We start from the raw sequence: 14,864 nt of genomic DNA on the forward strand, positions 1-14,864 counted from the left end.
ACTCCTCTATTTCCGAACCACCGAGTGAAAAAACTTGGTATTTCCGTCCCCCGACTGAATCCATTTGATTGAAGCTTTCTGTCGCCAGTAGTCACACTCAATTGCTAGGGCGTGGGTGTGAGCCGCTCTAGCCTCCCCCAATCGAGCCTTCGGGATCTCATCCCGTGCATTGTCATATTCCAATTCTCGCGGCTGGAGAAAGTCCTCAGCGTCCCTAATTGTTTGGGATATGTAACCAAAGGAATCCCGATTCCATTGGCGAAGCTTAGCCTTGGTATTGCACAACTTAAAGAAAAAGCGCCTCATGCCTGTGGCACTCACCGGTGTCTGCCACACTTTCCCAACGACTGGCAAGAACTCTGAGTGATTCCTCCATACATTCAAAAATCGAAAAGAGGGGGCGGTAGCGGTAACATCACCATACTGAATCAGCAGTGGGGCATGGTCGGAACGACCGCGCGAAAGGTGAGAGACCTTAGAGCACCCAAATACCTCGTTCCATGCAACATTGGTGAGGGCTCTATCCAAACGCTGCCAAACCGTACCATTAGTCCAAGTGAACTGTGCCCCATCAAAATCGACATTCGAAAGGGCACAATTGAACATTACCTCATTAAACTCTTCCATATTGGCCGGGTTGGGCGGGGCACCCCCTAACCGCTTATTGGCGTTGGAAATAATGTTGAAGTCACCAGCCACCATCCAAGGACCATGGCACTAAGCAGCGACAGCCTCCATGGCCTTTCATAAACGACGCCTCCCCACCCTTGTGCATTTCGCGTAAACCGCTGAAAACTGCAAAATAAAACCCAACCATCCAATCTCCATGTGTACCAACTGGTCGCCGCGTTCTTGGAAATGAAGCACCAAATTGTCACTCCAAAACAACCAGATTTTCCCACCTAACACGGCCTCAGCCTTGGTAAACCGCAAGAAGCAGCCTAGAGCTCCTAATTGCTCACCATCCGTCATAGGCTCTATGAGAACCAGTAACTGAATATGATGTTGTACACACAAACGTTGAAGGTATCGTTGAGAATCCTTGCGTACAATACCGCGCACGTTCCAAACCAGAAAATTAATCTGATTGATCATTAGAAGAATGAGAGGACTTAGCTTGAGATAATAGCAATGTAAGTTTTTTATTGTAGTTAACCGGTTGTCCTGACCTCCTAAATAACCTATTCAGAAGTTCCACATCCGTAGAGTCAATGACACCCCTGGGTGGGACTTGGTCGTCGACCGAGAGCCTCTGGAGACGGTGCTCTAATAAACTGTGGGATTCTCGGAGGTCCTGGGCAGAAGGGTCGTTTGCCGCGACCGCGGAGGCCAAGAAAGTTCTCCTCAGTGGTTTAGCACGTGGGAAAGAGATTGGCGAAACACCCAAAGAGTGGCTCCCACCTTCTTTGTCGTTATCCACCCCAACCTCTGGTTCAACCTCCATATCGCCCAAGATTCCAAACGAATTAGAGAGGACTAAATCCTATGCATGCCGATCTTCCAAGTCACCCAACGGGATGACCACCTGCTCCAAGGTGTCCGTAGCCATGCCCACTACCAGACTGTTCCCCGCAGCTCCCACTTATGCACTTTGGTGCCAGATTTCCCCCTACCCCGCCTGCGATGGCTGGTTTACGTTCTCAGCTAACGGGCAGGAGGCAGACTTCACTTCAGCCGCATGCATCTGCATTGCAGGCTCGCCGAACACCTGCTTCAGCACCCATATCTCAATCCCAGGCAGGAGTGTTTGCCCCACTCCCAAATTTCTTATCTCGCATTGGCGGTACAACAGCCCCAGCTGACTGAGCAGAACCCTTTTCCGCCCGAGGACGCGCAAGGGCTTTTGCAGCCTCCTTGACCTTGCTAGGTAGAAGCTCAGGGAACTTCTTATAGCATCCCGACTCCGTGTGGCCCAACTTCCTGCAGAAACCACAAAAGGAGGGCCAAGCTTCATACTCAACTGGCTGCCACTGACCGCAATCTGCATCACCTATCCAGACCCGTTTTACCGGGCTAGTCGACACATCGATCTCAACCAACATCTGCACTACCGACAGCCTCCTCAACTGCAGAGTCGCCGCATCCAATTGTAGTGGTCTACCCAGTAAAGAGCCCAGCTTTAGCAGGGATCTCTTGTCAAAGAACGGTAAGGGCAGGCCTGGAAGAGTCACCCAAACCGGGGCAATGGAGTAGTCCTGATCTGCCTTGAAATCCATCGACCACTTAGAGATCGCCATCGGAGAATTCTGGAAGAACCACATACGACGGATGAATAACCTAGAGTAATCCTCCTCCAGCGAAGGTCTGATGAGCACATGTTTTGCATCGAGCAAGCCAACCGAAACCTCACCTTTGAGACCCAACGAAACGAAGAACTTGCGAATACTCTCCATTGGCGGCCTCCTCAAGGCAAAGCGGCCAATGAGAGCATTACGAAAAGGCACAGCCAGTGCTGTCAGCTCTTGTCTGGAGATTATCAGGGCAGGTTCGCCCCTATGAGACCCAAGAGAGCCGAGCTCTGGGACAACCACTGCCTCACCTCCAGCTGTGACGTCTGCAAAGGATTTTGTCGCCCCATGAAGAGTATGGGACGGGGTTGAGGCCGTTGGCCAAGGGGCCGCCATGGCCAAGGCCACCGTATCCCTAGATTAGAAACCCTAGTTTGCTAGACACGGAAACCCTCCAAAGCATTTTTTCCTGTGTCTGTTGATGATGGTTAAGCATGTACCTCAAGGGGTTGCTTAGAAGTCAGAACTCCTTTTATGTAGATTTAACATGATTGTTTGTATTTCTTCATTTTTTGTTTTTATTTTACCTTCCCACCCTTTGCCACATCTTTTTCATACCTAATTGCCTGGTACATAATTCAAACATTGAACCTAACAAAAAATGTTTCTTAGCAAAAATGTTTCTTTGCCACTTCCTTTTTCTTTCTGTGTTTCTGATGTTTATGTGTTGATTACAAGATAGTTATAGTTGGGTTGTGGCGATTTTTTTTGGGTTGGCTATAGTGAGGTTTCGGGGGATCTGTTAAAATATATTCGTGCACATAACCTTTTTGAATCAAGGTCTAAAAGAAAACTTTGAATCAAGGCAGCAAAATTGATGAATCTTGTGTGTCCGTGTGTGTGAGGAGAGCTCCTTATCAGTCCAAAGCTTGATTGAGGCCCGCGAGTGTATCCAGAATTTTGAGAGAAATAGTTTGTGATTTCTTCTAATTCCTTTTTTTTTGCTGTTCACTTGCATTTTGTTGCGGTACAATGAGGATGATGTTCATATGGGTTATGTTTCAAACAAGGTTCTGGTTCTTCCCTTCATGATATGGCAACGGCAATTCTTACAAAAATTTCTGTTTTGATGACCTGTTTGCTTCTCTCCTTTTTGTTTAGTAAACATTTCCCATTTCTTTCTGATGTTTTTGGTCTTGTCTGTAAGAGAGTTGGTTCGATTGCTGTAATTTTTTTAGGCTTTCTATTGTGCAAATCCATGAAACCGGTTCAATTTTGTTGATGCGCCCAACCTGTTTGATAAAAGGCCTCTGCGAGAGCTTGAGCCAAAGAAAACAATCTGGAAAATTTTTTGTAGGCATTTCAGAGGCAGCTTACGAAATCTTCTACTTCCTTTTCCTTCTATTTTTTGGCTGTTTATTTGCATTTTATGTATGTGAAGATCTAATTGTTCTTTCCTTTCTTGTCATTTAGTCTTTAGAATCGGTTTTCCCTCCGTGATGGTATAATAACCTTTTGGATGGCTTGATATGTTTAATGGAAACACAGAGACCAGCGAAGAAGATGAAGGCTTCGACTGAGTTGCCTGAACATTTTTTGGAAATTCTATTTAAACCCTTCAATTTTTTTAAATTTTCACTGTGGCCCAAAATCTAGAAAAATCGAATTAATTTGGCCCTCTTAGGTTTTAATCCTCCCTTTATATTTTCGGTGAGCTGTTGGGTAGATTAAGTCTGAGATTTTATGGTATAATTAGGTTCTAATAATTTTTTTTTATTTTATTATCTTGTTGGGCTTAATAAAATTAGATGAGAATTGGATTAGGTTTAATTTAATTGGGTTTTGATGGTGGGTTTGTCTATTTTTGATTGGGTTTTGGTTGTTTGTTTTCTGGGTTTGTAGTTTGGGCTTGGGAACAAAAGCCCATATAATCCGAATAAGTTGCTTTGCTAAAAAAGGATACACCTGGCCTGCTCCTTTCCTTTGGGTTTCGGCTGGGTTAAGAAGTTTTTCGGCCCGAAAAATAAGAAGATGGCCCAATGGCCTATTTGGCTAAGAATCTGGTCACAAAATTTGCATAACAGTCCCTATGTTTTTATATAATTATACTAAGGCCCTAAAAACTTTGATTTCTTTCAATTAGGTCCCTTATTTAATTGCAAATAGGTCCCTAAACTTTATTTTTAAAATTTTGACCCCGAATCTTTGTGATAATATACTTTAACCCCCAAAACTTTGTTAATTTTTACAATTAAGTCCCTGCTTGTTTTAATTTCTTAAATGTAGGTTGTTTGCATGATTTAATTGATTCAATTTCATGTTTATTTTCATTTTCTTGTGATTACTTGTTAATTAAAGTGATGTCTTGACCTTTTTATTGTTTTGGAGGGGAAATAAGGGAAACTTCATTTCATTAGGTCACCAATTCAAGGGAGGTATACTCTACACTTTACTTTGATTTCACTTGATCCTATGTGCTCCTATGTTACTTTACGTGTGTGATTGCATGCTTGTTTTTGTTATCTCATCTATTTATTTGCTCATTTCATTTGTTTTTAATTTTGTATATTTATTTTAATTTAATTTTTAGTTATTTGAGAGGCATTTAAATGCCAAATTGTAATAGTTAGGTTATTATTTCATTTCATTTCATTTCATTCTTTCCTTTTTTAGATTGTAGTTACGGCCCCAAATGTAATAGTTAGGACTTTGTTTATTTTGCTTTGTGTGTTTTGCATGCTCGTGTGTTTACGTGTTACTCGCTTTCTTAGGGTCTTGCATCTAGATATTATACTTATGTGCTATGTGTTTTATGTGATTTACGTGTTTATTTGCTTTATTATGTTTTACATGATTTATTTGATTGTAATAAATGCATGACGTCACCACACTAGTCCAACGCTAGTTGTGGCCCTCCTTTCAAATTTTTCACTAGTCCAATGCTAGTGAGAACTTATAAACATGTGCTAGTCCAATGCTAGACCCTTAGGGACCATCCACGCGCTAAATCATGTTTGTGTGGCAATGACTACATTTTCATGCATATTCTCTACTTTTTAGGGTTTTATCATTTTGCATATTTCCCCTATATGTATATCCCTTACCCCTATGCGTGGAAACATGACATTAGACTTGCATTCCATTTAAGAATTAGAACTAAGTTAGTACATTTTGCTTGATTAGATTAGGGAAATTACCCCTCGAATATGCAATATGGACGAGTATGGCTTTCTAGCCTTAGCACGCTCGTATTCCCTCTATTAAAGGAAAAATTAAAGTCACGAATTTTTAGCCCCTGCACCCGTTATGATGCATTCCTTTAAGTCATGTATACTTGTATAATTATTATTTTCTTTTCTTTCCTTCGAGTCTCATATTTTGCATATTCATAACCTCTTCAAAGAGTCAACTTGGGCATCACAATTAATGTGATTTGCATAAATTAAACTTTGAAGTGATATTCCGATCCCCTGATATCTTCCTAGGGTTAGGTTTTTGCATCCATATAGTGACATCCAAATGCAATAAATTCTTAAGTTAAAATAAGAAAATTTTTGACTAAATCACGCAACTAGCCTTGGCTAGGTTGAAGGGGTGCCTTGGATTTTATCCTTGCCTTCCCTTTCTTCAAACGTGACTCTCAAACACTTTTCTCTGATTTTCGAAGACCTAGAGTTGTTTAAAAAGGGTTTTTTCTACTTTTTCTTTAAAAATTCATTTTAGGTGACTTAGTACACCTTAACTCAATACCAAGTGGCGACTCCTATTTTTCATTAAAAACCCTTTTTAAACTATTATTTTGGGTCAAAATCGTCGTATTTTTAAAGTCCCATTTAGGCCCATTTTCTTTGTTTTCTAACAAATCAAAAACTCATTTTACTCAAAATTAATCAAAATTTATTTTATAAACTCGTAACCCATGAGTTTATTTTTTCATTTAAAAAATGGGTCGTGACAGTTAGGGTGAGAGATTAAGTTTAACTTGTTGAATTTAGGATGTGACAGCCCCACCTTCCCTTAGGGTGTACCCAAGAGTTTGGTGAACCGCCTGTCCAACTCTCGTCAGGACTCAGTCACACATCATGAAATTTACAAATAATACTCTCAATAATAAAAGCGGTATCAATTACAACCAAGGAGTCAAACTTGAAAAAAAAAATAGACCAAACAAGCTGGCTAAACATCTATGAAGTGCTCGCGTGAGCGACTAACGAATTTAGATGAAATCTAGGCCTTTCTCAAATCAACCTCTCATGTTCTCATCCCTGTAAGGAAAATAAATTTGTATGGAATGAGATAAAAGTCCAGTGAGATTCCAAGAAAATAGCCAGGTAATATAACAGGCAAGACCATACACCGGATATCAAGAAATAAGTCAAAACTCAAATAGATCATGACCCAGTATATAGTTAAGCAAATAGCCAGATACATCATGCAAAAGTGTACAATAAAAAACACATTCATGGCAAAGGATATCGATTGCTCTCAGGAGCAAGTTCCCCTGCAGCTTGATCAAGGTCTGTTGACTCTCCGTCGACCACAAATTTTAATGTCTATAGATCACCACTTTACACCAACTTCCGTCCACCAAACATTCCCCTACCGGGCCTGAACGTCAAAGAAGTACCCAAGGTTCGTCGATCTACTCGACCAAGCCCTTGCAGGCTTGATTTGACCAACTAACCCTGGGCTGGATTATGGTCCCAAATATTCAGGAATTCAGGATCTGGCTTATAGCCCCAAGTATTTAGTATTCAGGAGTGGAGTCGTTGGCTGTTATCCAACGTTCACGCAGTAATAATTGGAGACGTTAGTTGACTTAACGCTCCGTATTCAGTAATATCAGTGTTCAAGTGATGAATTCCAGTCAAGAGTAAACAGGTTAGGAACTTGTCCTTTACCCAAGATTACCCAGCTTACCCGACCGCTCTGAGGTTGGTCTAAAGCAAGAAGTCCAACGAGGGCTCAGTTCAGCCGTTACTGACCTATTGTGATAGCCCCACCTCCCTCTAGGGCGTACCCAAGGGTTTGGCGGACCGTCTGCCCAACTCTTGCCAGGACTACAGAGCTAACTCACATATAAACCCTGCATAACGCGCAATGGAACCATAAGAAAACAAACAATCGGAGACTACTAATCCGAAAACATGAACGGAGCCATAAAACTTCAATTAAACGTTCCAACGAAAAATGAAAAGGACCATTGCCACGTCAGAATCCGACCACTTTCTGGCCGAATTTCTGGCCGGATTCAAGGTAGTAGCTCAAAACGGGGATGTTCAATATCCCCTGTCAATCCGGCCAGGTATCCGGCCAAGATTTGGCCAGATATACGGCTGGATTCTCAAGGAAACTTCCCGCCAAAACTTTTTTTTTTCGTCCAAGCTTCACTCATGCCCGATTTCCCAACGGGTTCCGGAAAAGTTCACCAAAGCCAAAGGGATGTACAAACTCAAACAAATACACTTAAGATACATGATAAAATACACTTATATATACATTGAAGTCTTCAACAAATTACTTGAAGTACAAGACATAATATCCATACTTATACAAATACAGTTAGGGTTTCGGTTACAGAGGAGTGTGAACAAAATATCTATAACTAGCTCAACTCTTATCTTCAAAATCATAGTTCCCAAAAATTTTGACACCTATAAGGAAAACAAAGGTAACGGGAATTAGCTTTCGCCCAATGAGGTACCAAAAGTACAAGCAGTCAAGAATCATGGAGCTTTACTTTTAATCAGTCAAATATACACATCAAATAAGGAAATGAGTAAACATCTCAAATAGGAAGGATACAGATGGCTCTCAAGAGCTGAATTCCCATTGCTTCACCAGAACTTGATCATGTAGTAGTTGACACTCCATCAACTTTCAAGTAAAGTAGCCAGTCCAGTAGAGCACCACTTTACAACAAACTCCGTCCACCAAACATACCCCTTACCGGGCCCGAACGCCTCAACAGGAACAGAGGTGATAATACTCGAGTATACTAGGAATCAAGAGTCTCCAATACTCAAAGATTCCTAAGAAACAGGCCCCCATGGTTTGCCAATTTTTCTCGACCAAGCCCCTTGCTGGCTTGATTCAATTAACTACCCATGAGGTTGAGCTCAGATTTAACAGGAATGTCGTTGGATACAAGCCTCCAAACGACATCATATCAAGCACAGGTAACAGATTCAAGTTTATACAGTAAACAGTCAAATAAGCAAGAGAGGCGAGTGTGATAAAGTACATCCTCGTCTCGTCCAGAATAAACAGATATTACAGTCATTCAAGTCACGAATTGTAGGTACAGGTAATCAAGTAAGCAACAAGTCATGCTAGTGGTACACTCACCAGTCAAGAAAAAGGACTTCAAAATTTTTCTTCCCAAGTATGCCTTTGATCACCGACTCGTCCTAAGAATAAACAAGGAAAAACAATATTTATGGTTTTCACATCCACAACCTAGTGAATGGAGTTCACAAGTAAGACTCGATTACGAGTCATGTACCTATCCAAATAAACTACTAATGCAAACCAAAAATGTGGCTTCGGAGTGAAAAGGTAATAGTTGGTCCTAAAGACACGAACAATCCCAAAGCCCTTTATTTCCACCCCAAATCAACTCAAACTTGAAGGAATAAAGTAGCCCTAAAATTGGACAGCATTTCCCCTAGATTTCTTTACTTTTCCCTCCTACAATCATCACCAAATCACATCTCAATTCAGCCAAAATTGCACATACAAATCATAAGCTATTAGACACACTTAATTAGGGCCACAATACCCTTCAAATACAACCAATTAGTAGCCCCAAAACTAACCCTAATCATGCTCAAATTAGAAACCCTAAAGTTGAAATTTAGGCACATAACCTGGAAATTCCTTTAATCAAGTTAAACTACCACATAAAATCTCAATATTACGCATGGTAAAGTTATCAAACCAAGGCCAATCATAAAGCATCATATATGGGCAGAAAATTCACCAATAAAACTGAAAATTTGCATAACACCACTTCAAGCCATCATATTTCTCATAAAACTACCTATTTTGCAACCCTAAACCACAAGTATGCTATTATTAGAAGTAAAGAGGGATTTCTAGGAAAAATTACCTTGTAACCTCAAGAAAAATGGTAGCTTAGTACTTTTTCCTCCAAAATAACTCCACCAAGACCTTTAATCCTCCTTAGTAAGCAACTTTGATGGAGTGGTTTGCAATTTGGTTGGTTGAAACTCAAGATTGAGCTTGGAAATTGAAGTGCAAGATGAAGTTTCTCTCCCTTTCTCTCCCTCAATTTTTCGGCCAAGCAAGACAAGAAAATGAAGAGATTTTTGGTCAAAAATTGATTTTGAGTAAAGGTGAAGAAAGGTCGGTCAAAGTCCAACTTGCAATGGTTTCGTGACAAATGGCGTCCTAGGGTTTTAATCTTATCCTCTTGTCTTCCAATAGTTAAACAATCTAGCTAACCTCTAACCATCCCTTAACACCTCATAAAATGATATTCCTTTATGCAAAACTTCACCTAATCGACAAAATTTTATCACATTACCGCACTAGCGGGTCCCACGTCCATAATACTCTTCAAAATTAACATGAACTAACTTATACCAGAAAAATTGATTTAAAAACTATATTCACTTATAAAAATCTCTGGCAATTAATATAGTATAGTGTAGTGAAGAAAATGCAAGCAAAGAAATAAAATAAAATAATATAAAATAAGAAAATTTTACGGGTCCTCACGCATACGCATGAGTAACCCTAGATTCCACTTACCCGACGTCTCGGATAAGGTCCAAGACCTAGTTCAACCACTACAAGAGAAATGTAGCCGGTCAACTATTCAACCGCCACAAGAGAAATGCAGCCGGTCTACAATCATGTACATAAATATGCAAGTCCACACACAGGATCAATTGATTCAAGTTTATGGAGGTCGAGTGCGAATAAGGACACACTCGCCTAGCCGTGATTAAGTCACAAGTAATGTCCAGCAATTCACGTTCTCAAGTATTCCAAGTATTTCATGTCAATATATAGGTCACACACACATCAAGTTACTTGTTCATGCGTGAATGAGATATCAAGTATTTAGTCAAGTTAGGTCAATTGAGTGTTCATAAGAGCACACTCGCCTAAACAGGTTCAAATCACAAATAAGCTCAGCATATCATGTTTCAAGCATTTCAAGTATTTCAAGTCTAAACAGTTGAAAATCGGATGGGTGCGAAAACCTGATCAAACAAGAAAACTGAAGGGAAACTGCAGAAATCAGATATTTTGGCAGTAAATCCGGCCAGATATTGGCCGGATTGACAGGGAGAACTTAAAAATTTTTATGCTCACTGCCTCAAATGTGACGCCCCGAAAGAATGAGTGTGAGAACCCGAAAATTTTTATATATTTTCGAGACATTATTTTGTTTCCTTGTCTATAATTTTATGCCTTTCTTCAATATATTAATTTTCTATACATTTTTATAAGTGAATATAGTTTTCAAATCATTTTCTTGATAGGATTTAGTCCACGTTAATTTTGAAGTGTATTTTGGACGTGGGACCCGCTAGTGCGGTAAATGCAATATATTTTTGACAACTTGTTGGAGGTTTGTATTAAGTGATATTATTTTATAAGGTGCTAAGAGATAATTAGAAGTTACCTACATGGATTAGTATTAGAGAGACAAAAAGATAAGCTTTAAGCTAAAAGGTGACAAGTGTCACCATTCCATTCATCCTTGGACTTTTGACCAAGATATTTTTACTTTCTTAAAGCTAATGTTGGCCAATTTATTTCTTCATTTTTAGCTCCTTTGGCCAGCCCTCTCAACAAGAAAAGAAAAGAAAGCTCTCAACTTGTTTCTTCCATTTCTTGCCTTGATCTCACAAACCAACCGTTAAAATTCCAAATTCCTCCATAAAAGTCACTTGCTTAGGAAGATTGAAGGTAGTGGTGGAGTGATTAGAGAAGGGAAAGGACTAAGCCATCACCTTTCTTGAGATTTCAAGGTATCATGTCTAGCAATCCTTTCTTTGTTCTTAATAATGGTTTAGTAGTGACTTGTGTTGGCTTAAGAGGTGATTTTATGGAAGATTTCATGGATTAAAGTGAAGTTAGTTAAATTTCTGATTTGTTTTGGAATTTTTCTGTTTTCATATGGTGATTATGGTTGGCTTTGGATTGATGGCTCTAAAGTGTGTTAAATGGATCCCTTGTGCATCAATTGCGGTTATTTGCGGAAAATTTCTGGTTTGATACGAAATTCCAGGTTTAGGGTTTGAATCTGCCCTGTTCTGACTGGATTTATTTGGGCATGTTAGAGGCCGAATCAGGCTTATATTAAAACATGAAAGTTGTAGTAAATTGTGTTAACTAGTTGCCTACAAAATTTCAGCTCGATCCAAGCACTGTAGCATGTGAAATGATCGAAATACCCTTGGCTGCCCATGAGCTTGTTTCGCACCCAGATTTCTGTTTTCGTGGAGTTTCCCATTTTTGACCATGAAAATGCTTGATTTGGCTTTGGAGGTCTTCATAAGAAATGTAGGGTTATGTGTTGTCTTCGAAACTCCATAAGATTCGTTTCAATCTGATAAGTGTAACTTCAGTTATGGATATTGTGCCAAAAGGTATATTTGATAGTCTATGATGTGTATGTGATTGGTGTGAGATGAAATGGTGTTGCTTGTAGGATGGAAAAGTAAGGAAATGTAGAGGAAATGCTGTCTAATCTTTGAAAGCATTTGATGGCTTTGAGTTTGAGTTGAAGGCCTTGGACTTGATCGAGGAAACTGTCTATGATGGATGAGGATTATGAGCCGTGGTTGGTGAGTGATCTCCAAAACTATTGCAAAGTTACTTTTGAATGTTTTCTTGCATTGTTACTCAATTGCATATCATGTGTGCGCGCATGTGAGTCCATAACATGATTTGGCTCAAATGAGTTCTTGGGAATTCGTGTGCTTAGATCCAACGTCTCCACTATCTGTTTACTAGTTATTTGGAGCACGATGGCTCCTCATTCCTGTTTATCTGTTATCTGATCTATTTAAGCGTTGGATGTTTAAGTGCAATGATTTCACTGGCTCACCAGAGCAAAAATACGTATCATCGAAATGCATTATTGTGAAATATATTTGATTACTGATTTTATTGGTTACTCACTGAGCTTTTAGCTCACCCCAAAAATATTTTATTCCCCTCCACAGGGCTCGTGGCGAAGGAAGGCTTGTAGTACTTATTCATGTGACTGGATGGCATATATCTTGTACAGTTTGGATTTGGAATCATTTTATGTATAGTTTGGGGGATTGTTTCCGCTTCGCTTATGACATGTAATTATTGGAGAATTTGATGTAATATTTGAGATATATCTTGTAATTTAATTGAGGACTTTAGTGAACGACTGAGTCCCGGCGAGAGCTGGGCAAGCGGTCCGCCGAACCCTGGGGTATGCCCTAGGGGGAGGTGGGGCTGTCACATCAAATCCGGCTGAAAATCTAGTCTGAAACCCAGCCAGAAAGTGGCCGGATTCTGGCCACATTTTAGTTGTAACAAAACGGCCAGTACCTATTTTAACAAAATATCAAAAGTTTAGCCGAGCTAGGTCAAGTGCAATAAAGTACATACTTGCCTATGAGACGATAAATCAAATACCTAGCAATTTCTAGCAACAGTGAGCATGTAACACGCAGCTGGAACACTCACCAATCAATTGCAACCCTTCACTTTAACCCTGGTTCGTCCTCTTGAACTCTCTCGAGTCCTGTGATCATATACTATATTAAAAGACTAGCAATACAAAGCCAAATTACATGAAGAAATTGAGGTTTCAAAACTTCATTTAGAAAATACATCAATTTACAAGTTTTATACCCGTATAACCTATCAAAATAATATTTTCTTGTTGCAATCGAGGAAAAATCTCATGTGCTTACTAAATCAACGTTGCAAAAGTCATTTGGAGCACAAGAGCATTGATTATAATCAAACATTTGAAAAATTAGAAAAAGACTTTCAAAATACAAAGTTGGAAATCATCCGACCTAAAATGATTTGAAGAAACTTATTTCCTTTCATGTAAACCTCAATTCCACTCATAAAACCAAGCTCAAAATGGTTTAACAACTCCAACTTAAAGTTGGAAATGAAAGTAAGAACAAGTTTAGAAAACATAATTTTCTCCAGTTTTGTGCGGCACTATTTGAAAAATCATAACTCAAGCTTCCTAAGTCCAAAATTTATTAACCTTATACCATTGGAAAATAGACTCAAAGGGTTACAATTTCCCAGAAGACACCTTTGTAAGATTCTGTTCACAAGCCAATCAAATTCCAACCTCAAGTTGTTGCTTCATCCAGTAGAAAGACAGAACAGGTGGGGAAATTCAGTCAAGTTTGAAAAATCACAGATATTCATAGGAATTGAGAAAAAATCTGAAATTTTCACGGTAGAAAGTACTCTGAATCTAGTTTCAAACGCAATAAGTAGAATTCAATTTGAATTTTTCTACACCATGATATAACATATTTCCCAAGACTGCTCAAGGTTTCCTGCAAAAAATTTTCAGCAGCACTTCCCCTTGTTTTCTTTACTTCTCCATCCAAAATCAACACCAAATTTCATCTCAATTTAACCTCAATCACAACCACAAGTCAAAAGCTATCAATACACTTGTTTAGAGCCACAAAATCCTCCAAATATAGCAAATTATCTAGCTCAAGAACTACCATAATAAAGCTGGAAAAATGGAAACCCTAGGCTGAAATTCATAATCACAAGCTGGAAATTTCTATTATAAAGCCAAAGAAGCATGTAAAAGCTGGAAAAATCACATGGCAAGGGTAATAGACCATGGCCAAACTTAAACCATCATATCAAGGCTAAAAATTTTCACCAAAAGCTGAAATTTGTGAATCACAACTTAAACCATGAAATTTTCCATATAAACTACCAAAATCAAGCCCTAATCTACTCATATGCAAGTATTAAAAGAGAAGAAATGGTTTCAAGCCATGATTACCTTCAATCTTATGAAGAAGTGCAACCAAAGCTTTTTTTTTTCCCAAATTCCTCCACCCAAGGTCTTCTTCCTTCTTTAAAGTTACTTCCTATGGATTGGATTGCAAACTTATGGTGAAATCTCAAGATTCAAGCAAGAGTTTCTAGGTTGGAAATGGAGTTTATTTCTCTCCTTTTCTTCTCCAAGGAGGTTCGGCCATAGCTAGGAGAAAAAGGAAGAATTTTGGTCAAAATTTGATTTTAGTAAAGGTTAAGAAAAGTTTTAGTCAAAATAAAAAATCCAAAGATTGCGCGACACTTGTCTCCTTAAGGTTTGTTCTCATCTCTTTGTCTTCCAAAGGCTAAACTATCTAGCTAACCTCTAATTATCCTTTAGCACCTTATAATATAATATCCCTTTATACAAAACTCCACCTAGTTTTCAAAAATTTATCGCACTTACCGCATTAGCAGGTCCTACTTCCATAATGCATTTCAAACTTAACATGAACTAACTTATACAAGGAAAATGATTTAAAAACTTGATTCACATATAAAAATATCTAGGAAATTAAGGTAATAAAGTAAAGTGAAGAAAATGTGCTCAAAGAAATGAAATAAAATAAAGATAATTTT

This window comes from Coffea eugenioides, chromosome 2 (assembly GCF_003713205.1).
Source record: "Coffea eugenioides isolate CCC68of chromosome 2, Ceug_1.0, whole genome shotgun sequence".
NCBI lineage: Eukaryota > Viridiplantae > Streptophyta > Magnoliopsida > Gentianales > Rubiaceae > Coffea > Coffea eugenioides.